Consider the following 26,807-nt stretch of genomic DNA (forward strand, 5'->3'; position numbering starts at 1 on the left):
GAGTCCAATGGAAATATAAAAGTCACTCATAAATCTGCAGGCTTTTCCGTTTGGGAACCGCTGGCATTTCACATGTTGGAGAGAGAGATTGGTGAGAGAAAAGGAACACTTGCCCGTTGTCTTTGCGAAGCAAATCCCTGTTGTTAGTTAAAAACGGTTTTTCCTTTGGTTTCAGCCACAGACTCCCAATCCGGAATCTAACGCACATGGCTTCCTTCAAAATGGCTTCCCGCTCCGACGGGAAGCGCTATTGTGTCTTCTTTGTGTGTCTCCTTGGTGCGTCTGAGGGGCCGCCTCGGCAGCCCACCTTTTATCGGGACTTGCAGGGTTGTAGCTGTCAATCAGGGTGGGGTGAGGCAATCTTGCCCCATCACCCAGCCCACGTTGCCCTGAGGGTTTGCACGTAGTCCAGTCCCCATTCCACAAAGGTGTCTCCAAGAAACAATGGCCATGTCTGTGGCTTTTGTCTGGCTGAGAGGCCAGACCACAATCCAAACCTTAAGGCTTCTCTCTTATTTTCCTGAGTCCAATTTCAGCACGTCGCTCTCTCTCTTGGGTCATTGACCCCCCCTTCACTAGGCTCTTGCGATTCTTACAAAGGAGGGGGCTGGGGTCATAACAGTATTTACATATAGTATTAGGTATTATAAGTAATCTAGAGATGATTTAAAGTATATGGGAGGATGTGTGTGGGTTATCGTGGATTGGGATTGAAAAAAATTGGAAGTTCTCTTACTAAGTATATTGGAACAGGTACATCCGGTATTATTTAGCGTCAGTTAGTCAAACATTTGGCTTAGTATATAGTAGGTATATATTTTACCTTTCTATGCATATAAAACACTTAAGAACGTATGTTTCAGTGCCGGGCTCGGGAACGGAAGTTCTCGGGACTTGGGACAGATCGCTCCTGAGTGTGCTCTCCACCGTGTCGGGTTGATGTGGAGGATAAAAAAAAAACCAAAACCCCAAAACCCAATAATTAAACCACTGCATTGCTTAGTAATTGCAGCTTTCATCAGGGCAGAGCCTTTCTCACTTTATAGAACATAGAACATAGAATAGTACAGCATATTACAGGCCCTTCGGCCCACAATGTTGTGCCAACCCTCAAACCCTGCCTCCCATATAACCCCCCACCTTAAATTCCTCCATATACTTGTCTAGTAGTCTCTTAAACTTCATTAGTGTATCTGCCTCCACCACTGACTCAGACATTAAAATTGTTCCGATCGTTAGCTGATGTAGCCTAACGCTTTTCCAATGACCGATGGTGTTTTACCGCTTTCCAATTGCTTTATTATTTCCACTTTATTTTCAATCGTGATCGTGATTATTTTTGTGAACAGAAACACTGTGGATTCAGAGTTCTGCCACCGGGTCCTAATGTCCACCGCACTGATACAGTTTAAGTAAGGTCTGAGGTTCTGCTGGGTCCTAAGATCCACTGCATGAGACAGGTTGAACAAGGGACTTGAGCATCCGCGAATTTTGGTATCCGTGAGGGGTCCCGGAACCAATCCCTCACGGATAAGGAGGGCCCACTGTACTACAGTTCTGAGAAGTGACCTCATTTCTGAGTGGGGCCCTGTTCCTGCCAATTTGTTTTTAACAGCCATCATAGCGAAACCATTGTGCATCACTCACAGTGATTACCATGTGTTTTCCACATATTCTCTGCTCTGGGAAGATATTGTTGAGAATGTTACACCGGCCTGCATTTACCCCTATGGGTAACAGTGAAAAGAAAATGAGGAAACATTTATGTTTTTTGCATCACAGAAAGTTAAGATGTTGTAAAAACTTTATAGCAGTGTAAATGTGAAGCATTGACCGAGGAGTACAGTGTTGGATCGAACAGTACCTGAAGAAACAGAAAGGCAGGTTGTTAAATTTCTATGCTGAATGCGATGAACAGAAGTTAAGGAAAAATTGGAAAACACAACATAAAGTGATCAATGAAGATCTCAATCGAGTATTCAAATATTCAAAGAGTGGATTCATCAGCATTAGAGTGAACATATGCCAATTACTGATCATGAAACAAGCAAAGATCTATCACAATGAACTGATAATTGAAGGTAATTGTCAATATTCAGCAGGATGGTTGCAGAAATTTAAGGAAAGACATGGTACTCAATTTTTAAGATTTTAAAATTTAAGTTATTAAAACATAATATATAAAACTATCTTCAGGGTGACCTACAAGCTGGATATGTAATATAAACAGATTATGTGTTTAGATGGGCTCCATCCCCAATCTATATCATTATATATATGCAAATAACCCAAAATCTGAAAAAAAATCCAAAACCTAATACACTCCCAGCCCCAAATATTTCAGATGGGCCAACCGAAATATAGCTGTAATAATCACTGCTGCTTGATATGAAATTGCAGCCTCTAGTCTGATTACTAATAAAGAAACCCATATACATCACAAACTTGTTTTGAGCTTCTTGTATCTCATTTTACTTGTCTACGCACTCCACAAACAAACATTTTTGAATATTTGGATAACACTGAGAAGTTTTGGTACAAGCACTGACTGATGCTCAAATTTCACTTGGGCTCTGACAGTATTAGTTCTCTGCATCTGAATACGGTAACGATTCCCTCTATTTAATCAGTGGACCTTTGTGCGCTTAAATCCAGAACTACCCCAAAAGTGTTTCATGTGGACTTCCTGTCCAGGCAGCAGTGAGACTAAAGTGAGGTCTTGTGACTGCATATTGGAATTTCTAGAATTCGTACTTCTTTTGATGTAACACCTGAGCACTCACCAGAATCAAAGGGCTGCCAGTGAATGGAAATCATATTGTAGTCCCTTTCATCCTTGATTGATGTCCTAATTAATTGTTCATATAGTGCAATACTGGCCATCCGCAGATTACAAATTAATTTATGGACACCCCTCTCATGAACGAATTCCTATATATTATTTAAACCAAAAATTTAACATGTGTATATACATTCATTTTTATGTACATCAAACACAGTTTCTTCTCTCTTTACTTTTAGTAATTGCTTTTTAAAAAATTAGTTTTATCTACCTTTGGAGCTATCAATTATAATACTGTAGCAGTATGGTTACCATATTGATTACTCTTTATATATTTTCTGACATAGAACATAGAACATAAACAGTACAGCACATGAACATGCCCTTTGTCTCAGTGTTTTTCCGAACCAGCTAAAAAGTAAATTAAAAAAACAAAAAATGAAACCCTCCTACCTACACAATGTCCATATCCCTCCCTCTTCGTTATATTCATGTGTCAATCTAAACATCTCTTAAAAGTCCCTAATGTATTTACCTCTACCACCACACCAGGTAGCGCATTCCAGTCATCCACCACTTTACAAGAAAAAAAACATACCCCCCACATTTCTTTTTTATCTTCCCTGTCTCACCTTCAATGCATGCTCTTTGGTAAAAGACATACCGGTAGTTTTTTCTATCCTGGGAAAAAGTCCTCCTTGTCCACTCTATCAATGCCTCTCATAATCTTCTTATTTTCATTTTTAGAATCTTTTTATTGATACATAATCTTCTACAGCTATAGAATGATACAAAACTTCAACAAATTAATATGTATACAATTAATAGTGCTGAAAAAAAACTGATCGTAATATAAAAAATGGGGAAAAAAATTTATACATAGGAAAAAGGAGAAAAAAGAACCCCATCTAACTAAGAAAAAAACCCACTAACTACAAAAAGAAGAAAAAAACCCCATTAGGAATCAACCCCCGGAAGCAATACGTTTAACCGTCATCTAAATATATAAAGAAAGAGTCATCAACTGCCAATTCATATTTTAAAAAAATAATAAAGTTGGAAGGAAACCATATAGAATAATTCAAATTAAATGGTAATATATGGCAAAAGAACTCCATCTTCTCTCAAAATTGAATCGGGGTTCAAAAGTTCTACTTCTAATCTTTTTCCAAGCTGAGACATAACATTATTTGAGAAAACCATTCAATTAATGTAGGGGAAGAGATATCTTTCCATTTTAATAAAATAGCCCTTTTTGCCAAACACATAACAAATGCAATTACATGTTGATCTGAAGATGAAATACCCTGAATATGATGCAGAACTATTCCAAATAGAACAGTCAGTCTATTAGGTAGTAAATTAATTTTCAGAGCTTTAGAAATTGTAGAAAATAAAGATTTCCAAAACAATTTTAACGAAGAACATGACCAGAACATATGTGACAAAGTAACTACCGTAGATTCCGGACTACAGAGCGCGCCTGATTAAAAGCCGCTGGCTCTAATTTTAGAAAGAAAATCAATTTTTTACTTGTACAGGCCGCACCGGATTTTCGGCCGCACCGGATTTTCGGCCGCAGGTGTCCCACGTTGTAATATGAGATATTTACACAGAAAGATATTACACGTGAGGATTTTTTAACTTTTAATTAAATCCATATGGTAACATAAACAAATACATATTGCAAATGCTTTTTTTCGAACCGTGCCTGTAATGCGGCTACTTTTAAATATACGTTGCGTATACTTTTTTACTGAACAACATTCCAATATCTCCTAACGACTGGTAAAAAATATATATACTGCAGCCTACCAGGAAAAGTTATTGATCGCCTTTAACTTAAAAGCAGCGTTCGCTCAGATCTAATGCCACTCCGCTGCTCGCCCCCGCCGTCCCATTTATCGCAAACGGCATTTTTCCCACAAGACGCGGCGAAACCGGGTGTGACGTCATAGCATCCCGCGATGTAGTACAGAAAACAAATATAGTTAAAACAGTTCTAACTTTAACTAGAAAATGAATTACTAAGCGAAAATATTATAAACTAAATAACTGCCATAAAGGCAGCACAATGCTTTTCTTCGAGTGTTTTCCATGTTGATGAGGGTGAGTACAAATGACTGATTTACAATAATTTAATTGTGAAAGTGCGCTTGATTTATCGTACAATTTCATTGGACCTCTGTGAACTACTCATCAATTTTATTGGTCTACTGTTACGAGGCAAAATGTTTTTGGCGGCATGAAAAAAATCATGTATTAGCTGCTCCGTATTAAAGGCCGCAGAGTTCAAAGCTGTTCAAAATGTGGGAAAAAAGTAGCGGCTTAAAATCCGGAATCTACGGTACTTCAGTTTTACATCTATCACAGTAATTATCTATACTAGGAAATATTTTAGATAGTCTCTCTGTTAAATAATAACAATGGACAATTTTAACTTGAATTAAACAGTGGTAGGCACATATAGAAGAAGAATTTATGTTTTTCAAAATTCAAACACAATCTTCATTAACAAAAGTCATATTAAGTTCTCTCTCCCAATCTTGTTTAATCTGTAGTGGTAGGTTCTCTTTTTGTAACAAAAATAAATAATAAATTCTGCTAATGGAACCTCTCACTAAAGGATTCAACTTCAAAATGGTATCCAACAAATCAGATTCATGTAGATAAGGAAACTTAGGTAAATATTGTTGTAAAACATATCTAACCTGAAAATATTGCAAAAAATGTGTATGAGCGAGAGAGTATTTGTTAATTAACTCTTCAAAAGTCATCAATTGACCATCACTAAATAAATCTCTAAAAAAACGGATCCCTTTATTTCTCCATAGGAGAAAAATGGGGTTGGTTATTGAAGGTTTAAATGAAAAGTTTCAATATAAAAAACTAGACAATTTAAATTGTTTAAAATTTAAAAAATTGTGAAACTGAATCCAAATCTGTAAAGATTGTTTAATAACTGGGTAAAGATTTAAATTTGGAATTTTAGAGAGCTGTAAAGGTAATGGTGCTCCTAATATTGAAGTTAAATGAAATTGTTTAACAGCTTTTAATTTCAAATCAACCCATAGTGGTTTTTGGCTCTTATCAAGCCAGTATAACCAAAAACATAATTGTCTAATATTTACAGCCCAATAATACTGTCTTAAATTAGGAAGTGCGAGCCCACCATCTTTTTGGGGTTTTTGTAAATGAAACTTGTTAATTCTTGGTCTCTTATTGTTCCAAATAAAGGAAGAAATAAAAGAGTCAATTTGATTGAAAAAAATTTTAGTTAAAAAGATAGGTATATTTAGGAAAATATATAAAAATCTAGGTAAAATCAATGCCTTGACTAATAAAAGCAAACATTCCATAAGCCTTCTAATCTACGTTATCAACCTGCGTAGCCATTTTCAACAAGTATGAATTTGGACGCTGAGAGCTCTCTGTATTTCGATTCAGATCAAGACATGGATTGCTAACTTTTCCATCTGAGTCCACTGAAACTATTTGTAATGTACCAAACCTAGACAGGAACTGGCTAAATCAGCACAGACAAGTGATTAATTTCCTTGTTTTAACTTTCAGGCAAAACAAGAACTGATAGGTCACTACAAAATCGAGACTGAGGAATTTGGTTGTGTTCGACATGCTTCAAATGTACAATTAAATCGAGTTGTGAGATGATACACTCAGTGGGATTGGAAGTCCTCATTATGCATTTGGAACAGTGTGGTTCCACTTGCATGAAGCCATCATGCTACATGTTTGGTGTCACTGGACCACTGATACATAACAGCAACTGCTTAGTGCACAGATTAGGAACATGCCCAAAATGGGGAAAAGCAGTTTCATTGACTTGCACTTTAAATGGATGGCTTCCACCTCCATCACTATTACAGATTGCTTTGATGTAAAATTGGATCAGATTTGAGCATTGTTCAGGTGAATCCTGTTACATTTCTTTGGTGGAAGCTCCCAACTCCTAGCCATTGCTTTGGCATCCATTTTAGCATGTATTGTCTTCGATGGATTACTGGAGCAGCATGACATTCTGATATTGCTTATCGGTGTTTATTCCAAAGTTCAGAAGCTCAAAGTTCAAAGTCAACTTATTATCAAAGTACTATACAGTATGTCACCAAATACTACACTAGGATTCATTTTCTTGCAACTACACACAAAGACTGGCAAAGAAGATGCAAAAAAAGACTAATTGTGCAAATAAACAAACAAATAAATAAATAAATAAATAACACTGTGACCATGAGTTGTAGAGTCGTTGAAAGTGAGTCCTCAGATTGTGTTGAATGATCAGTTCGGTGCTGTGGTGAGTGAAGCTGTCCGCGCTGGTTCAGGAGCATGATGGTTAAAGGATAGTATCTGTTCCTTAACCTGGTAGTATGGTACCTAAGGTCCCTGTACCTCCTTCCTGATGGTAGCAGTGAGAAGAGAGCAGGAGGGCCATTTGATGATGGATGCTGCTTTGTAGCAGCGCTCTTTGTAGATGTGCTCAGTGGTGGGGAGGACTTTTCTTGTGATGGATCGGGCTGTATCCACCACTTTCTGTAAGCTTTTCCATTGCGACCATCAAGGAGTAGGTACAGGATCCCGAGGACACACAACCAATGCCATAGGAACTTTTCTTCCCAACTGCCATCAGATTTCTGAATAAACAGTAAATGTGGAGAGGATATTTCCTATGGAGGACACAGCCTCAGAACAGAGGGTGTCCTTTTAGAATGGGGATGAGGAGGAATTTCTTTAGCCAGTGAATGGTGAATCTGTGGAATTCATGGCCACAGGCAGCTGTGGTGGCCAAGTCATTGGGTTCATCAAAGTAGAGGTTGATAGATTCTTGATTAGTTAGGGCATGAAAGGAGAGAAAGCAGGAGATTGGGGCTGGGAGGGAAAATAGATCAGCCATGATGAAATGGTGGAGCAGACTCGATGGGCGAAAGGCCTAACTCTGCTCTTATATTTTATGGTCTTATGGTCTTATAAGTTTACCATTAAAATCATCCTAAGAAAGTTACAAAGGGGCAATTCCACAGAAAACTTTGCAAGTACATAAAAGAAAAGACGATCAGAAAAAAGAAAATTATTATTAATCTATTTTACTTTGTATGTAAACAGGAAAGCATTTTCCATTTTTAAATGGATTATTTCAGTCTTTTAATTTCCTTAGAGGATAACAGAGCTTGTTTGTTGTGATATAGACTATTTTATGTCCATGTAAAGCACCTCAGGTCAAACAACAACAATCTGATATTCTGTTGTACTTCACACATTTTAAAAAAAATTTCTACAGTTGCAGATAACATGAACCTCTGTAGGATTTCACGAGGTACTGGGCCATTCATTTTAAAGTATTAGTTCAATGAAGGACAAGCAGTAAAATTAGATAATCTTTAACTGTAAAATACTCCTGGAAGATATTAACATTTTTGGCTTGGAAACATTAATTTTCCATACACTCTCCTATAAGCTGTATCAGTAGTTTAGCTCATGATTTTACCTAAGATTAGTCACAGAAACACATACTGAGGTTTCTGGTTTAATTCTCATTATTTTGTTTGCCAACATTTAATACCATGCTCTTATGATTTCAAAAATGAAACATTGTTATTTAGAAACCGAAATAAGCTGTACAAAATGTCCCATTTTCATCTTTTATAAAAAAAAGATTTAATATTTATGGCTTGCATTTTAAGATAATTACGTGTGTATATTTGTTGCTGGTGGTTTTCCTTGATTCTCCCATGGAAATTGCCTAGATATTCTGTCAGTAAGGAGCTATTATTTCAAGAGTTGCACAATTAAAATGGGTTCTGAATTCAGTTGTTGAATATGATTAGGAATTCTCATTAATGCAAATTGCCGTGGGTGTGATGTACCTATGCATAAATGACGCTCTGCACCCTGCTGTGACATCAGTGAAGTGCAAACTATACTTCCTGCTGCTATTGAAACTTTGCACTGCAGATGTGTAAGCAAGAAATCGGGAGAGTAAGAATGCAGGCCTGAGCAGAAAGAAGAAAGGCTGGTCAGACTTTGCAAAAAGGAAAACAAAATACCCTGTTGTTGGGAGGTCTGTCTTGGAAATCTTCTTCACTGAGCAATCAGTCGATTACACTGATTGAAAGTACCCTAGTGTACTTCCTAATTAGGCTTTTTCAAGTAATTATCCAATTCCATTTTAAAAGGCTAGAATGACTCTATGTACACCCCTCTCAACAAGAAATGGTGCACATTAAACCTTTAACGCTGAAGGCCATCCAAAACTGGAGGGTTGGAGGTGAAATGAAGTAGAGCATTTTCAAGTACAAGTTCAAATTTATTGCCACTGAACCATGTATGTGCATGCCACCAAATGAATCAGTGTTTCTCTGGGCAAAGGTGGACAATACAATACATGTAACTCACACACAACACATAAAGTAATATTACCACAAATAAATTAACAAATAATAAAATATTGACATTTAGTATAAAGTGCATTTAGGATACAAGTTAAGAAGTAACCAGTGTAACTTTACTGCCATTTCATGTATGATGAGGCCTGAGTGGTGGCAGAGACTTTGGTAGTCTCACAGCCTGGGGGATGAAGTTGTTTCCCATCCAAGTATTCCTTATCCTAATGCTGCTTGACAGTAGGGCACAAAGGGATCGTGAGTCGGATGGAAGGGATCCTTGACAATGTATGAGTATGCCGTGCTCCTAATAGATACCTCGGATGGGTGGAAGAGAGACCCTAATGATCCTCTCATCAGTTTTTGCACTCCTTTGTGCAGAGTCTTGTGATCAGATACCTTGCAATTCCTGTAACAGACAGTGATGCAGCTGGTCAGTATATTCTCAATGGTGCTTCTGTAAAATTTGGTTAGAATGTGCGGGGGGAGCCTCACTTGCCTTAATCTCCTGAGGAAGTGGAGACACTGTGGTGTTTTCTTGGCTAAAGGAGTGGTGTTGAGGGACTAAGTGAGATTGTCAGTTATTTGCACTCACAAAAACATGATGTTTCTAACTCTCTCCATGGTGGAGCTGTTTATGTGCAGTGAAGAGTGGTCTACCTGCACCTTACTAAAGTCCACAATCATCTCTTTAGTTCTGTCCATATTGAGACTCAAGTTGCTGTGCTCACATCATTCCAGCAACCTCTCTACCAATTATATACCCATCTCATTGGCATTGTTGGTGAGACCAACCACTGTGGTGTCAGTGTTGGAATCTGTGACACACTGCCTAATTAATTCACCTCTGGTACAATAATAGGGCTGACTTCCCAGCATATTTCAGGAGAAGTTCTTCTGCTGGTGGTAGTGAGATTAGGGGAGCTAGGACCAAATGCCCTGATAATCCCATTGCAACAACTATTTACTCAATGTCATCAAGACAAAGAGCAGATTATTGACTTCAGGATAAGGAAACCTGAGGTCCATGAACCAGTCCTCATTGGAGGATCAGAGGTGAAGAGAGTCACCAACTTTAAATTCCTCAGGGTTATTATTTTGGAGGACCAATCCTGGGCCCACCTTGTAAATGCAATTATGAAGACAGCACAGCAACATCTTTGCTTCCTTCGGAGTTTGCAAAGATTTGGCGTGACATTTAAAACATTGACAATCCTCTATAGATGTGTAGTGGCGAGTCTATTGACTGGCTGCTTCACAGCCTGGGATGGAAACACCAATGCTCTTGAATGGAAAACCCTACAAAAAGTAGTGAATATGGCCCAATCCATCATGGATAAAGACCTCCCCACCATTGAGCATATCCATACGAAGCACTGTCGCAGGAAAGCAGCACCCACTATCGGGGAGTTCCACCACCCAGGCCATGCTCTCTTCACGCTGCATCAAGAAAAATGTAGGGGCCTCAGAACTCACACCACCAGACTGAGGAACAGTTATTGCCCCTCAACCAAGCTTTTGAACTAAAGGGGATAATTTCACACAACTTCACTTGCCCCATCATTGAAATGTTCCCACATCCTATGGACTCACTTTCAAGGACTCCTCATCTCATGTTTTCAATATTTATTGCTTTTTTTTTTTTTGTATTTGCAGTTTATTGTCTTTTGCACACTGTTTGAGTGCTCAAGTTGATGTGGCCTTTCATTGATTCTGTTATGGTTATTATACTATGGACTTATTGAGTATCCCCACAAGACAATCAATATCAGGGCTGTGTATGGTGACATATATGCACTTCAATAATAAATTTACTTTGGACTTTAACTGTTTATCATTGCCCTCATGAATTCTAAACTTGGAATCAATTCATTACAGATCATAGCTATTTGACTCATCAAGCCTCAATTTGTTGTTTGTCCCATTTCATCGCGCTCTCCATGTTGTCCTTTCCAATTACTTTCACTCAAGCACCAATCCAATTTGAAAGTCTGTGTCCTCATTATAACAGACAGTAGATAAAAATGAGGCCCATTCTGTTTTCTGTACCAATACTCTTCACACTCTTTCTGCAATATGAAGCCCCTGCTCCAGTTAAGAGCTGCTACTTTAATATCTTCAGCGTACAACAATACAAGTCTAAAGCTCTGAGATATATCCCTTATATGGACCAAATTTTCAGCTCTGCACACTCTGCTTGTGTCAAAATCACTTCCTAGCAACCCTGGTTCACAAAATCTTGGTTTACTTGGCAGAGCTCCATTTTACAAAGGGTAGAGTTCTTTGCATCCTTGTTGAATTCAATCCATTAGGATCAGCCACCGAAGTAACCAAACACAATAGCAGTGCCCATACAATGACACTAGGTAAGTTCAGCCCACTCAGATTATGCTCAGATTTGGGCAGAGGGCTTTCTTTCTTTAATGGGCTTTCAAATATTCACTGACTTAACCAGTTAAGCTATAAGGACTTGCTTGGTCAATACCCATAATCATATCATAATTATGAATCTGTTTCAGATACAGACTGATAACAAATCACAATGAATTACTGTGCCTTGAAAATGGTTTTGGGTAGACTGATGGGACTGAAGGCTGATAAATCCCCAGGGCCTGATGGTTTGCATCCCAGGGTGGCTCTAGAAACCATGGACACATTGGTAATCATTTTCCAATGTTCTATAGATTCAGGATCAGTTCCTAAGGATTGGAGGGTAGCTAATGTTATCCCACTTTTTAAAAAAGGAGGGAGAGAGAAAACAGGGAATTATAGACCAGTTAGCCTGACATCAGTGGTGGGGAAGATGCTGGAGTCAATTATAAAAGATGAAATAGTGGCACATTTGGATAGCAGTAACAGGATCGGTCAGAGTTAGCATGGATTTACGAAGGAGAAATCATGCTTGACTAATCTGGAATTTTTTGAGGATATAACTATGAAAATGGACAAGGGAGAGCCAGTGGATGTAGTGTACCTGGACTTTCAGAAAGCCTTTGATAAGGTCCCATACAGAAGATTAGTGGGCAAAATTAGAGCACATGCTATAGGGGGTAGGGTACTAACATGGATAGAAAATTGGTTGGCAGACAGGAAACAAAGAATAGGGATTAATGGGTCCTTTTCAGAATAGCAGGCAGTGACTAGTGGGGTACCACAAGGCTCGGTGCTGGGACCACAGCTACTTACAATATACATTAGTGATTTAGATGAAGAGATTAAAAGTAACATTAGCAAATTTTCAGACGACGCAAAGCTGGGTGGCAGTGTGAAATATGAGGAGGATGTTAGGAGAATGCAGGGTGACTTGGACAGGTTGGGTGAGTGGGCAGATGCATTGCAGATGCAGTTTAATGTGGATAACTGTGAGGTTATCCACTTTGGTGGCAAGAACAGGAAGGCAGATTACTATCTGAATGGTGTCAAGTTAGGAAAAGGGGAAGTACGAGATCTAGGTGTTCTTGTACATCAGTGCATGAAAGTAAGCATGCAGGTACAGCAGGCAGTGAAGAAAGCTAATGGCATGTTGGCCTTCATAACAAGGGGAGTTGAGTATAGGACAAAGAGGTCCTTCTGCAGTTGTATAGGGCCCTGGTGAGACCACACTTGGAATATTGTGTTCAGTTTTGGTCTCCAAATTTGAGGAAGAACATTCTTGCTATTGAGGGAGTGCAGCGTAGGTTCACGAGGTTAATTCCCAGGATAGCGGGACTGTCATATGTTGAAAGATTGGAGCGACTGGGCTTGTATACACTGGAATTTAGAAGGATGGGAGGGGATCTGATTGAAACATATAAGATTATTAAGGGATTGGACACGCTAGAGGCAGGAAACATGTTCCTGATGCTGGGGGAGTCCAGAACCACAGGCCACAGTTTAAGAATAAGGGGTAGGCCATTTAAAACAGAGTTCAGGAAATTTTTTTTAACCCAGGGAGCTGTGGATCTATGGAATGCTCTGCCTTGGAAGGCAGTGGAGGCCAATTCTCTGGATGCTTTCAAGAAAGAGTTAGATAGAGCTCTTAAAGATAGTGAAGTCAAGGGATATGGGAAGAAGGCAGGAATGGGGTACTGATTGTGGATGATCAGCCATGATCACATTGAATGGCAGTGCTGGCACAAAAGGTTGAATGGCTTACTCCTGCACCTATTGCCTATTGTTTATTGTTTATTGCCTCAAATCAGGACCTTATATTTGAGAGATCAACAATAGGAATAAAGGTTGCTGAAAGCAGGGAGGCATTGTAATGTAATGGTTAACATAATGCTTTACAGTACTAGTGGCCAGAGATTAATTCCCACTGTTGCCTATAAGGAGTTTGCACATTTCCCCCGTGATCTCATGGGCTTTCTCTAGGTGCTCTGGTTTCTTCCCGCTGTTTGGTAGGTTAATCGGTCATTGCAAATTGTCCTGTGATTACGCTAGGATTAAATGAGGAGATTGCTGGGTGGCACGCCTCCAAGGACTAGAAGGGCCTAATATACACTCTATCTCAATAAATAAAGATATAAGACAGCAGCAACCAGGTCTCTCAAATAATTGCCTTGTCATCCTGATTATTGAAATTCTCCATTCTGATCAGACTTAAACATAATCCATTAAGAATTCATGCTAGTTATTCAGGTTCATAAATGGCAGCTGCTCACGTTTGCGGTTTGAGCTCTGCTTTCATTTGGGAATTGATTTACACCATCTGCATCAACTTTATAATAATGGGGCAACAGCAGTTGTTTCCTTGGATCTCATTAGATATTTATTACATTTGCTTGTGTATTTCTTCAATTTCTTTGATTTCCCCAAAGATGGTCTGAGCAAACATTTGATGAGAGAGGGCTGAAAACAAATCATTAAGTGATAATAATTTCATAGAAGGGTGAAAATGCAGAATAGGTGCAATGGATAGACTCACCTTGTTCAACACAAGGAACAAATACTTGCATAATAATGCTGAATAAAGAGCATACTACCACACATTAGAAGGTGATTGCGCTTTAATCAAACAAGAAAGATTCAAGCTATTCTCCTAGATCATCCTAACTGAAACACTTGCAGAGATTTCCCTTTAATGAGCCTGGCTGACTTCACAACATCTTATTTCACAAAGTACCACTACATGGTTTTTTGTTTCCTCAGCTTTATATTTCCAGCAACCAAAAAATGGTGAACAAAATGTTCTAACTCAGTGGCATTTAAGGCAATCGTTAAGACAACTAATGACTCAAAGAAGCAAAAGCTTATTATTTGCAGTCTATGAGGAAACACCATTCACATCAACTCATTAGCAGCATCATTGCTCATTTGCTCAGAATTTAGTTAATGTAAGACCTTTAAAATAGAACATATAAATTAACATTTTTTCAATAAAATGTATGATCTTTAATCATTCAGAGACTCATAAATTTTTGCAACTCTAGTTATGAGGACTGTGGGTACTCAGTCAATGAGGACACTCAGGAATGAAATGGATAAATCCTTATACATTAAGGAATCAGGATTGGAATCAGGTTTATTGTCACTGATATATGCCATGAAATTTGTTGTTTTGTGACAGCAGTACAGTGCAAGTCATAACATTTACTGCAAGTTACAAAAGAAATAAATAGTACAAAAAGATGAATATCAAAATAGTTTTTATGAGTTCCTGGATCCTGGACCGTTTAGAAATCTGATGGCGAAGCGGAAGGTGAAAATCAATAACTAAGGATGTTGGGTGGGAAAAGTACACTAGATGTATAAATTTGCTTCATTGTTAGACCGGAGTCAAACTCAGGAGCCTACCTCTGCTCTTATGTTAAAATAGCTTCCTGGAACATAGATAAAAGATATAGAGAAAAAAAAATACAACACCAAGGGCAATTAATTGAAGGCATTGTCAATTACAGATCTGCCATTTGGGCACATAGGAACATGAGACAGGAAGCAAGTTAACATCATTAATGCCATATATTTCATGCATCTAGTGAAGGTGCAAATGGTTATGTATTCCCAGGAAGAAATCCCTAAAGAATAGAAGCAATTCCACATGAGTCTCCACTCATTTCCTTTTGTTTCATGGTCAGGAAGTGAACATTGCCAAGGTGATTTTTAAAAAGATTTTAAATAATCTAATAAATACCCTAGAGTGATTTCAAGGTAGTCTTTACATCTGTAATGCTCTCATATTTTATGGAAATATTTGATCAATTTGGTGATTGACAAGTTAAATTATTTTTTATGAAAATTAGCACACCTCACACACAAGCTGAGTAAATTTGCAAAGCATTTCGCAATTGCTCTAAATTTGTCTGAACACTTTCTTTATTTCTGAATCACATTGTAACAGATTTGTAGAATTCCCTCAATATTCTTTATATGATTTTGAATGCATTTCTAGCAAAGTAAAGAAGACAATCAAAACACTCCTGTAATGAAACTTCTGTTGTATCTGCTGAGTTCCTAACCATGCCCTTAATGAGCTCAAACCCATAAAAGCCTGGTAATTCTCATGTGCTGTTCTTGTGCTTCCGATTGGTTCAGGTACAAAGGTAAGAAAATCAATATGCCTAGAAGGCTTTGCATTAGTTAGTGTCTATGTTCTGTTTTTTACTTAAAAGAACTAGAAGGCTGTTTTAAAATAATCATGTACATGCAGGCTTTTTGATGTTCTTTTCATAAGAATTATTAAGAGCAAAAATATACATGTGTGTATTTACACCTGGGACAGGTCAGTAATATTTCAGAACTCTGTCGATGGAATAATATAACATTCTTCAAAAGACAGAATGTGCTAGGAGTATTAAGTGGTTTCTGCTCACCCATGGGAAATGCAACAAAATGTTTTAAAGGAGAGGTCCATCAATCTGATCTAAAAACAGAATGGAAGAAAATTGGTAACAGTCTACCGATATCTTAAAAAGTGAAAATAGAGCTAAATCAATCTTTGTTAGACTTAAAATCTGAAGGTCATAGCATATTGCTAGTCTGTTTTACTCATTAACATAACAACAAATTAAGTTAGTTGTAAAATCAGAACAGACAATCCTCAGTTGCCCATAGAGTATCTATTGCAAGAGAAACAGTTATGTTTCAGGTCCTATGTAGGATCTTCAATTTGAAATGTTAACTCAGTTTCTCATTCGGCAAATGCTGCTGAATGGTTCCAAGGTTTCTGTTTTCACTTCAGATTTCCAAAATCGGTTATATTTTTGTTTTCATTGGTTATAAGCTAACTGTCATTTCTTCAAAAGAAAGACCCATTCCATCCCAGAAGTGCTTCATGTTTTGTGATGAGTTAATTTACTGTTCTTGATGAAAAGATTTGGCCTGTTGTATATATTCAATATCTGTCTTATAGTTCCATTGCAATTAAATGATACTTGTATAACCCTGGACAAGAAAGATTGTGCTTCCTGAATACTTTTGGGTGTATCTAATGGATCTTGGGCTGCTGATCATGAAAATCGTATGAAATTTCCTTATCATGGACCATTTTTTTGAGATCGCCTACTTTGTAATTTCAATTAATTATTCAAGTCAATTAAAATGTTGTCCATAATGTAAGCTGCTTCTATCTTATCAAGACATTCCTGGGCATGCTTATGCAGGGTGGATGTTGCATGGCAGGAAAGGTTTACCATATATTTCCGTGAAGGATTTGGATATGTGCAGATATGTTTCCCAGAATAACTGATTAAGCAGGTCATCAATGATGGGGAATTCGAAGAAATGCCAGTGGGACAAGAGAAAATCACATGGACGGCATTCCATGTGTTGAAATTTTTTTTGGCAACTACAGAGCACTAAACTACATGCAGCAGTTTGACAGCATGTTTCAAGCATACAGAACTATGAAGTGCAACATTTTCTGCAGTTCCATTTAGACTTCTTCCTTGCAAATCTTGGTGCTATCAGTGACAAGCATGTGAAAGGTATCACCAGGACACTGGGGTCATGGAGAAATGGTATTAGTGTAACTGGAATCCATCAATGCTGGCTGATTATTATTGTACACTTAAGCATGAAGTTTCAGACATAGAGTACAATTGAAATTCATCAACAAAACATTTTTAGCTTAAACTATTGCAAAGAGTCAGTATGGCTTTGCAGTTCAACACGTTGTATTCAATAAAAGTTAATTCCTTAATTCTTCAAATTCTTATGTGATACTGAGGAACAGTTTTGGAATAATTTGGTGTCCAGTATAATTAAAGGTTCTTTTAAATACAAATGCTCAAACATAACTTCGGTAAAGTGATTATTTGCATGCAATACATGGGATAAAAATAAATGATACATTTAGTACAGAAATGAAAAGGTACACGACAGATCATCAGAAAAAATATCTGATGATAGACATCTTTTAGGACCTAAATTTACCTGCCTGCTTGGAATGGAAGATTCAAATATAATCATGCCTTGCTGATAGCATTCTGAATGACAACAGCAGGAGTTGTCAAGAATTTTAAGAAGATTTGTATTTATGCTGTGTGTTTTGTGACCTAAGGACATCCCAAAACCAAACACTGTCAATCAAGTATTTTTGAAATATTTGCTATTGCAATGTAGGAAAACACGGGATTTAAATGTTTCTGAAAGCTCAATTTCTTTGATATCAAGATGATGTGCCTATAATCCATTATCCTTATTTCAGATTTATGATACCATAGTTGCATTATTACCAGTATTGGCTTCTCTAACTTAAAATACTTTCTCAGGCAAAGGCCACGTTATTTTAATGAAGCTACATCTAAAATTTGTTATCCTACCAAAAGGACCAAAGGGAAAATTAGAAGACTCAAAACATAATGTTGCAAAGAAAGGGGTGAGCTCAAACACAGGACACTGGCATGGAGACAGAGTTAGGATGCAGACGGGGCATGAGCGTGGCTGGAACTTGACATGAAGTGATGCTGGAGTTGAACGGCAAACAGAAAGGCAGGAGGCAGGCAACCCTTATCTTGACACGGAGTGTTGTTGAGCTGAACGGCAAACGGAATGGCAAACAGCAAGCAATACTTATATTGACACGGAGAGACAGAGTTACACAGGTAAACCTCAGTATGGAAGTAAAACTTAGAATACACAATCCTAAGCGGCCGGGAATGTGAATTACCACACTGGCTAAAACAACGATCTGGCAATAAGTGGATGCAAAGCCAGGGTCTTTATGCTGTAGGTTTCAGATGAGAATCAGGTGCCACAATCAGGGAGCCCGGGAGAACACGGGGAAAAGGGAATTAGGAGAATATAGGGAATTAATGGTCAGCACCGTGACAGAAAATAGCTTGTTGTTAAGGTCTGGAAGGGTGATAGCAAAAAAAAGAAATAAATAACAGAAGAGGAACCTTCAAAGCCCATATCCAGTATTCGCCAGACAGTGTACACTGGGTGATCATCGATGACCTGGGTGGGTGGAGGAGGTTCAGCAGGAGGGCACAAAGGGCTGACAGAGACAGGCTTTGGGGGTAGACGTGGAACGTGGGATGAATGTGCATGGATCTGGGCAGTTTGAATTTGACCACTGAGGGGTTGACGATGCTCTCGATTCCGAGTAGTCCGATGTAATGAGGGGCGAGTTTCATGGATTCATTTCTCAGAGGGACAAGGAGGTTGGCTGTTTCATAGGCTGCAGGGAGTTTGGGAAGGGCTATGAAGTGCCCGGCTTTGGAGAAATGGTTCACCATGATGAGTACAGCAGAGCTACCATGCGAAGGGTTAGTCCAGTGATGAAATCCAGAGCAATGTGGGACCAAGGGTGGCCAGGGACACGTAGTGGATGAAGCAGCCCAGCAGGTGGCCGATGGGAGCCAGACGGCAAGAGAAGAAGGCACAGAGATGGAACTTTTGGTCTGGGATGGAGCGTTGAGAGAAAACTGCTCCCACCCCAGAGTCAGAGGTGTTGACTTCCACAATGAATTGGCGAGAGGGGTCAGGTTGGTCCAGGATGGGAGCAGAGGTGAAACATCTCTTCAGCTCCAAGAAGGCTGAGTCTGCTTCGGGGCTCTAGTGGGAGGGGGGTTACAGGAGGGGTGAGCTGAGTAAGGGGCGCTGCCACCCGGTTTTATCCCTGATGAAGCAACGGTAGAAGTTTGCGAACCCCAGAAATCGCTGGAGTTGCTTGAGTGTCGTGGGATTTGGCCACTCTGTCACCGCTCGGATCTTTTTGGGGTCTGCCCTCAACTGCCCGCTGTCAATGATGTACCCCAGGAAACTGATGGAACAGGTAGGGAACTTGCACTTCTCTGCCTTAACAAATAGCTTGTTCTCCAAAAGCCTCTGAATGACCTAACGGACATGCGGGTGTGCTCCTGAAGATTACGAGAGAAGATTAGGATGTCATCCAAATAAACGAAAACAAAACAGTTAATAAAGTCCCTAAGGACGTCATTTACCAGAGCTTGGAAGACAGCGGGGGCAATGGTGAGACCGAATGGTAGGACCAGATCTTCAAAATGACCGAGGGGGGTGTTAAAAGCTGTTTTCCATTCATCTCCCTCCCTTATCCTGACCAGATGATAGGCATTCCAGAAGTCCAACTTAGAGAAAATTGTGGCTCTGTGAAGGGGCTTGAATGCAGCATTGATAAAGGGCAGTGGATACTTGTTCTTTATGGTGATGCTGTTCAGGCCCCGGTAGTCGATGCATGGGTGCAGTGAGCCGTCTTTCTTCCCCACAACGAAGAAACCTGTGCCTACAGGGGAAGATGAGGGTCGGATAATATCAGCGGCAACGGAGTCATTTACGTACATCTCCATAGTTTCTCTTTCTGGTCGGGACAGGTTGTACAGCCGATTGGTGGGTAGAGAGGCTTTGGGGAGAAGGTCAATTGCGCAATCGTAAGGGCGATGTGAAGGCAGAGAAAGGGCCCGTTGCTTGCTAGACACGTCTCCCAGATCGTGATATTTTACAGGAGCCATGGACAAGTCAGGGGGCTCAGAGGCGGATGAGGTCGCAGTGACCTCCACTGGGGGAAGAGCTGATTGCAGACAAGAGGAATGGCAGGACGAGCTCCAGCTGACCATCTTCCCAGTGGCCCAGTCGATGTGCTTAACCAGGGGTGCACAAGAAATATAGGGGCTTGAGGAGAGGAAATTAAATTGAATCATACCTGTTCCCAATGGTTTCTGGAGAGAAGGAGAAGTGAAGTTTCCGTGCAGTATGTGACTCGGACCAGGAGTCTATCGACCAGTGCCCAGGCTTCCAGTGGGGTACACAGCGGCTCACGAGAAATTCTAGCTTGGAAGGCTAAGTTTTCATCCAAAAAGTTTCCCTCAGCGCCGGAATCCACTAGTTCTAACAGAGGCAAGGACTGTTGGTTGTAATACAGAGTGGCTTGAAGCTGCATTCGGGTTCGGGGGACGGAAGGGAAGGTTATCTGGCTCACCAGGGTCCCCCGTGCTACTGGTGAGCCTTCCCTTTTGGCTGAAGAGAGAAGGTGGCAAGGAAGTTGCTGGACTGGCCGCAATATAGACACTCCCCTGCTCCCAATCTCCGGAGTCGTTCAGCGGGAGAAAAACGGTCCCATCCAAGCCGCATGGGTTCCTCTGCCAGGCGGTGGAAATGGCCGGGCTGGGAGCTACTCGGGGTGCAGAAGGAGAAGAGAGGCTTGTTCTGGCGGGAGACGGTAATGAGTGCCGAGAAGTGGCGAAAGGTGGTGGACGACCGTTTCTTTCTCTATGGCATTCTCGGTGGCGATTGTCCCACCTGATGGCCGGGGAGATCAGGGAATCCAAACTGTTGGTGTCATCTCTCACAGCCAACTCGTCCTTCACCAGGTCACTGAGTCCATTCTGAAAAACCCCCTGGAGTGACTCATCGTTCCAACCCGAGTCGGCCGCTCATGTCCGGAACTCCATGGAATATTCGGCAACACTGTGAGAGCGCTGGCAGAGAACAAGTAGACGCTTGGTGGTGTCTTTTCCACGGATGGGGTGGTCAACGATCTTTCTCATTTCCACGATAAAAGTGGCGAAAGAAGAGCAGATATCCGGTTGGTTGTCCCAAACTGCTATGGCCCACGCTAATGCACTTCTCCGCAGCAACCCCATGATATAAGCAATCTTTGACTTATCTGTGGAACAAGTTGATGACTGCTGTTCAAACACCAGGGAGCACTGAAGGAGGAAGGCCTGACACTTTCCTAATTCTCCCACGTAGTGCTCTGGCTCAGGTATGTGAGGCTCTCTGGGCAGGGGTGTTGGTGACACGTGGGGGGTTGCTGCTGCAGGCTGTCTGGGCTGGCTAGGCTGAGTTCCAGGAGTGGGTTGAGTGAAATGAGTGGGGACACGGTCCATCTGGTTACTGATCTGTGTGACGTGAGCAGACAGGGAACGAACGTTCTCCATGACCTCCCAGAGGAGTTGGTTGTGCTGTCCTAGTAGAGCACCCTGGATGGGGAGGACTTATTGAAGGGTGTTTGTGTCTGTTGGGTCCATGGTGGCCAAATTGTTCTGTTGCAAAGAACGGGGTGAACCCAAACAGAGGACACTGGCATGGAGACAGAGTTAGGATGCAGACGGGGGCATGAGCGTGGCTGGAACATGACACGAAGTGATGCTGGAGTTGAACGTCAAACAGAAAGGCAGGAGGCAGGCAACCCTTATCTTGACACGGAGTGTTGCTGAGCTGAACGGCAAACGGAAAGGCAAACAGCAAGCAATACTTATATTGAAACGGACAGACAGAGTTACACAGGTAAACCCCAGTATGGAAGTAAAACTTAGAATACACAATCCTAAACGGCTGGGAATGTGAATGAAAAGCCAGGGTTTTTATGCTGCAGGTTTAGATGAGAATCAGGTGCCGCAGTCAAGGAGCCTGGGAGAACACGGGGAAAAGGGAATTAGGAGAATATGGGGAATTAACGGTCAGCACCCGTGACAAAAAATAGCTTGTTGTTAAGGTCTGGAAGGGTGATAGCAAAAAAAGAAATAAATAACAGAAGAGGAACCTTCAAAACTCGTTGAAAAGTACAAAAGTCAGAGTGATTGGTGAACACTTCCAAAGTTTGCATGGTTGGCTAAATTTCTTGTTCCTGTAGTACTAGTCAAGAATTACATTGAATTACATTCCTCCAGATTTTTGCATTCTGAATTAGGCAGGTTATTTCCGTTCAGACTTAGTTTAGTCACTTTATTGCATGAAAGAGATGGGTGCAGGGTGCCAATCTAAACAGCATGTTTGTACTCTAGTGTAGAGTCACGGAATCAAACGGCATGGATAGATGTCCTTTCACTGATAGAACTGCACGTCACCAATCACGCTCCTACTGCCATTATCTGAACATTCATGCCTTTTATTTTATTCTCCTCATATTTCTATTTCCACACCCACCTTTGGTTCTACCACTCAGTCATGCCTAATAGCAACAGTTAACAATAGCCAATTAACCCAACAATCTGTACATCTTTGACATGTGGGAGAAAATCAGACCACTCAGAGGAAACCCATATGGCCACAGTGGGAATGTGCAAGCTGAAAATAGACAGCTCTGGAAGTCAGGATTGACTAGGTTTTGCTGTAGCTTTGAAGCAGCAGCTTCACCAGCTTCACCACAGTGCCACCCCAGGGTGTTGCAAATTGTTTCTCATTTGACATCAGAGCATAGGATTATGTCAATCCTATGTCACGTTTCCCTATCCCAATTTTAACCAAATCTCCTTGGCAAGAATCCCTGCCATTTGTTTGCCAACAATTGTATTTAACTGGGTTAGATAGAGAGAGCTGATTGTTCTGCCACTCCGTATGCGAGAGTGCAGTTTCAAGTATTCATTCTATGGTTTAGTGCCTGTAGTGGGGATTGTATGAGCTCTACTCCCAAATGCCTCTGTTTGTCTTTAACAGTTGGAAAACCTGGACTTCGCAGACTATGCAAATGATTACTGATTTCCATTTGCTGCTGACATTCGGAGACACTTAAAAAGTATTCTGTTTTATGTAAATAATTGAGAATTAAAAAATAACAAAAAGAAAACAAATATTTAGAACCAAAAGCAAATAATTTTCAAGCAACCTGCCTCCCCCTTTGCTGCCTTGATCTTTGCCTTCCTGCACCATACCAGACCCCTGATGCAAAATTGTTCTGGGAATTTCCAAGAGTAATTTTATGGAATCCCAGCAAAATAATATGTGATTCAATATGGGATTTGCAGTCTCTATTTCAGTTTTCATTCTTGCCTTTAGGTAGATTTTGAGAACATATTAACCAAAACCTGGATGATACCAATATTCTGACTTAAGGTCCATTTAATATTTTGATCTGCAAACAAATATTTAGCAATAAAAATTTCTTTCTAATTTCCACCTCTGTATTCCATGATCACTTTGATTTTTCCTTTCCTTTTTAATTTATTTCGCTCTTCAGTGCCTGAAAGTTGGACAAACTGATAATTGATTTTTTACTGTGTAATTTGTGTATGCGGCTCACAACTAACAATCAGTTCTAAAAGCATTGGCATTTTCATAGAGTAGCAATCCATGCTGATGCCGTTGAATGGCAAAGCCTACAAAGAATAGTGGATGCAGCCCAGTCCATCACTGGTAAAGCCTTCCACGCTTTTGAACTCATCTACGTGGAGTGCTCTTGCAGGAAAGCAGAATCCATCGTCAAGGACATTCCTGTTCCTTGCATCACTTTATTGACAGACAATCAGTCTATATATATGAGGTATCTTTTGTACTGTATTTATATTTATTATGTTTTTATTTTGTTATCTCTTATTGTGTTTCTTTTTGTGCTTCATCAGATCCAGTGTAACAGTTATTTATTTATCCTTTATACTTGTGTACTGGAAGTGATATTAGGCAATCTTAAATTAGCTAGGAATATTTTGGTCACCTGGACTATTTTCTCTATGAAGTCCAAGGTCACATTGACTCTCAGTCTGCTCACCACAGAACCTGTCAATCCAATGCTGTCAGTGATCACGAGGGCTTGAGGATACTGGCATACAATCCATTATGTAGAGGGATTTGGAGACTTAGACATATTGTGCCCTCTCCAATCATCATTTTTCACACAATCCCATCTCCTGTTCTATAACTTCCACACCATCATTTTTATTTATCTCCATGATAACCAAAAGCGGGAATAGAGAGTTTTCTGCAAATGCGCTGACCTATTTCCCATGGGTCAGTGCACAAATGATAAAACATCAGCTGGTTCATAAATGCAGCTAGAGAGAGAGATGCCCATCACATTGATTGCTAAAAGCAAGGATGTCCAAATTATCGTATTTTCATCTGCAGCTTCAGATTTTGCATGAGAACTATATGCAAATATTGCCTGGTGCCCCTGTAATGTCTGAAGAAGTATAACTTCAGTACAACTTCCTTTGAGAGACATTGTATAGATGTTAACTCCCTCTGGTGGATGGGTGAAGCCTGCAGAAAAAAAGACACATGGTGGTTCTTTAAGTGCTCAACTGTTGTTTACTTGAAGCTTTCCATGCTGTTAGAAAACTGAATATTTTCCAAATCCCATAATGAGGAGAAATAACAAAAAAAAAACCTTTTCAACTTAAATGCAGTTAGCAATGAAGGGTCTTGGCCCGAAACGTCAACTGGTTATTCCTTTCCATTAATGCTGCCTGACCGGCTGAGTTTGTCCAACATTTTGTGTGTGTTGCTCTGGATTTCCATCATCTGAAGAATCTCCTGTGTTTAAAGTTAAGAGTCATGTTTCTTCTCACATCCATGTTACAAAGCTCCAGAGGCAAAATGCTTTCCTCATCCACCAAACGTGTTAAAGGGAAGCATATGGGTACATGGGGAGTTGTATCATATGTTTCACAGAGCACTATTTATTAATTAGACTAGCAGACTGAAGTCTGTGGCTCAATATCATTATTCCAGCTTTTGCCTTATGCTTGATGAATTATACAATGTTTTTTCTTTAAACGGAGTGCAGTGCACTGGTAAGTAATACAGTAGAAATACAAAACAGTTCACGGATTACATAATTAATTATTTCTTCTTGAAGTATATAACACTGGGGGAACTGTACAGGATATGCAAGCTGTAATCAGGCCTCCTCCAGGTTTGTCTAAAATCAGGTTGCATACACTCCATTGTCCCCTAACTTATTGTATTAACAGTCCATGACAGCCCCAGAATAGTATAATGGTGGAACTTATTCCTCTGTAGAAAAGAAACTTTACAACAGTAGCTGTGAGGTATCCATGAAGAGTCTGACTAGGACTTTGGAGAAAAATAAACAAGTTATATTCTTAATCAGTATTGAACAAAATATAGTTGATCTGTTATTTAATGCCTAATTCTATTTTTCAATGTAAGTTTAATACTGGTAGGGTAAAAATTTGTGCATCGTACCTAGCACAGAATAGGCACATTCTGACTATTCAATTACACACCAATATTCTGCCAGTGAGACTTTGATGGGGAACTGATTGTTGCACTATGGGTTAGCGTTTGCGATCAAGACACCAGTTCATCAATCACCCTGCTCTGAATCGAAGTTGATAGTTATGTTACTGTGGTGGTTCAAACATTGCTGGAAACTACATTTTGGAAGCTGTCTGCCACTTTCCCCATGCATCTTTAACAGTAACTATATTTCTAAATCAGTTTTTCGCCATTAAGCCATTTAGAATATCCTGCGATCATCTTTTTTACAGAGATCATTTGGTGAAGAGGCCAAGGTGAATGAATGAATCTTCAATTATGATTCCCTATATTGTCATTTAATCTATTTCATCATTAATATTTTTATACTTTGAGCTAAAGTACATATTGAGAAGTAATTCCTCAATGTTATGGCATCCTATTTTTATTTAAAACATATACGCAATGAGAATAAGAATGTTGTAAATCCATATTGTAATCACAAAGCACTGCAATGAAAACCAATCATGACCACTCGAGCTACCAGTCAATATTATGCATACAATGAATTGCATTATCACTTGTTTAGTTCAATCCTAATTTATTCTTTAGAACGAAGCAGTTTAAGCTCAACCAGCAGCTAAAATGGAGAGATTGCCTCTGAAAATTGAATGATATTTGAGTTCACTCTTAATTTTTGTTTTTCTTCAGCTGTGATCTAAAGAGAGGCCATGGTCTTAATCCAGTCAAGTAAATTAGCAAACTGGAAAATTTGGCAATTAAGACGTGGAGGTATTTTTTTGTGGATCATTTTATGTTTTTTTTTAATCAAAGGAAATTCTGAAGACTAAACGAAAATATCCTGAACTTTAATGGTATTCTGAACTTTGGTTATTAATCTTAGATATGTTTCAAGGAAATGAAATAAGCTGTTTACTTTCCTGTAACTCATAAAGTAATCATACTGTTACGAGGACCTTAGAGATCACAAAAGGGGAAGCATATAAAAGATTATGAATTTCTACCACTACGTTCATAAGGGACACCATCAGCTCATAGAAACTGTAATCATCCATTCCAAAAACTAAAAGGTGTTGAATGAAAATGACTACTGAGGTACAGAAAGAGAATTAAGAAGCAAGCAAAACAAACTATATATTATTCCATTGCAATGCTGACTACCTTCATTAATTGCAAAACATTCTGGGACTTCTGGAGGTCATGAAAACATTTATTTAGATGTACATACTGTGTGGAACATAGTTAAAAAGGAGCCAGAAGAGAGAAGAAAAGAGGGTGAGTAATTTTGT

The 26,807-nt window shown here is 39.6% G+C and overlaps 1 long non-coding RNA gene across 1 annotated transcript; it reads right to left on the reverse strand.

The window, feature by feature from the left end:
* Positions 1–1,602: 1,602 nt before the first annotated feature.
* LOC140734451 (uncharacterized) lies at positions 1,603–23,506 on the reverse strand. Its single transcript, XR_012100545.1, has 3 exons — positions 20,264–23,506; positions 15,972–16,021; positions 1,603–1,864 (listed from the first exon to the last, which is right to left on the reverse strand). It is a non-coding gene; the product is annotated as an uncharacterized lncRNA (long non-coding RNA).
* Between the last annotated feature and the right edge of the window lie 3,301 nt (positions 23,507–26,807).

The sequence above is a fragment of the Hemitrygon akajei genome, chromosome 10, assembly GCF_048418815.1.
Source record: "Hemitrygon akajei chromosome 10, sHemAka1.3, whole genome shotgun sequence".
Lineage (NCBI taxonomy): Eukaryota > Metazoa > Chordata > Chondrichthyes > Myliobatiformes > Dasyatidae > Hemitrygon > Hemitrygon akajei.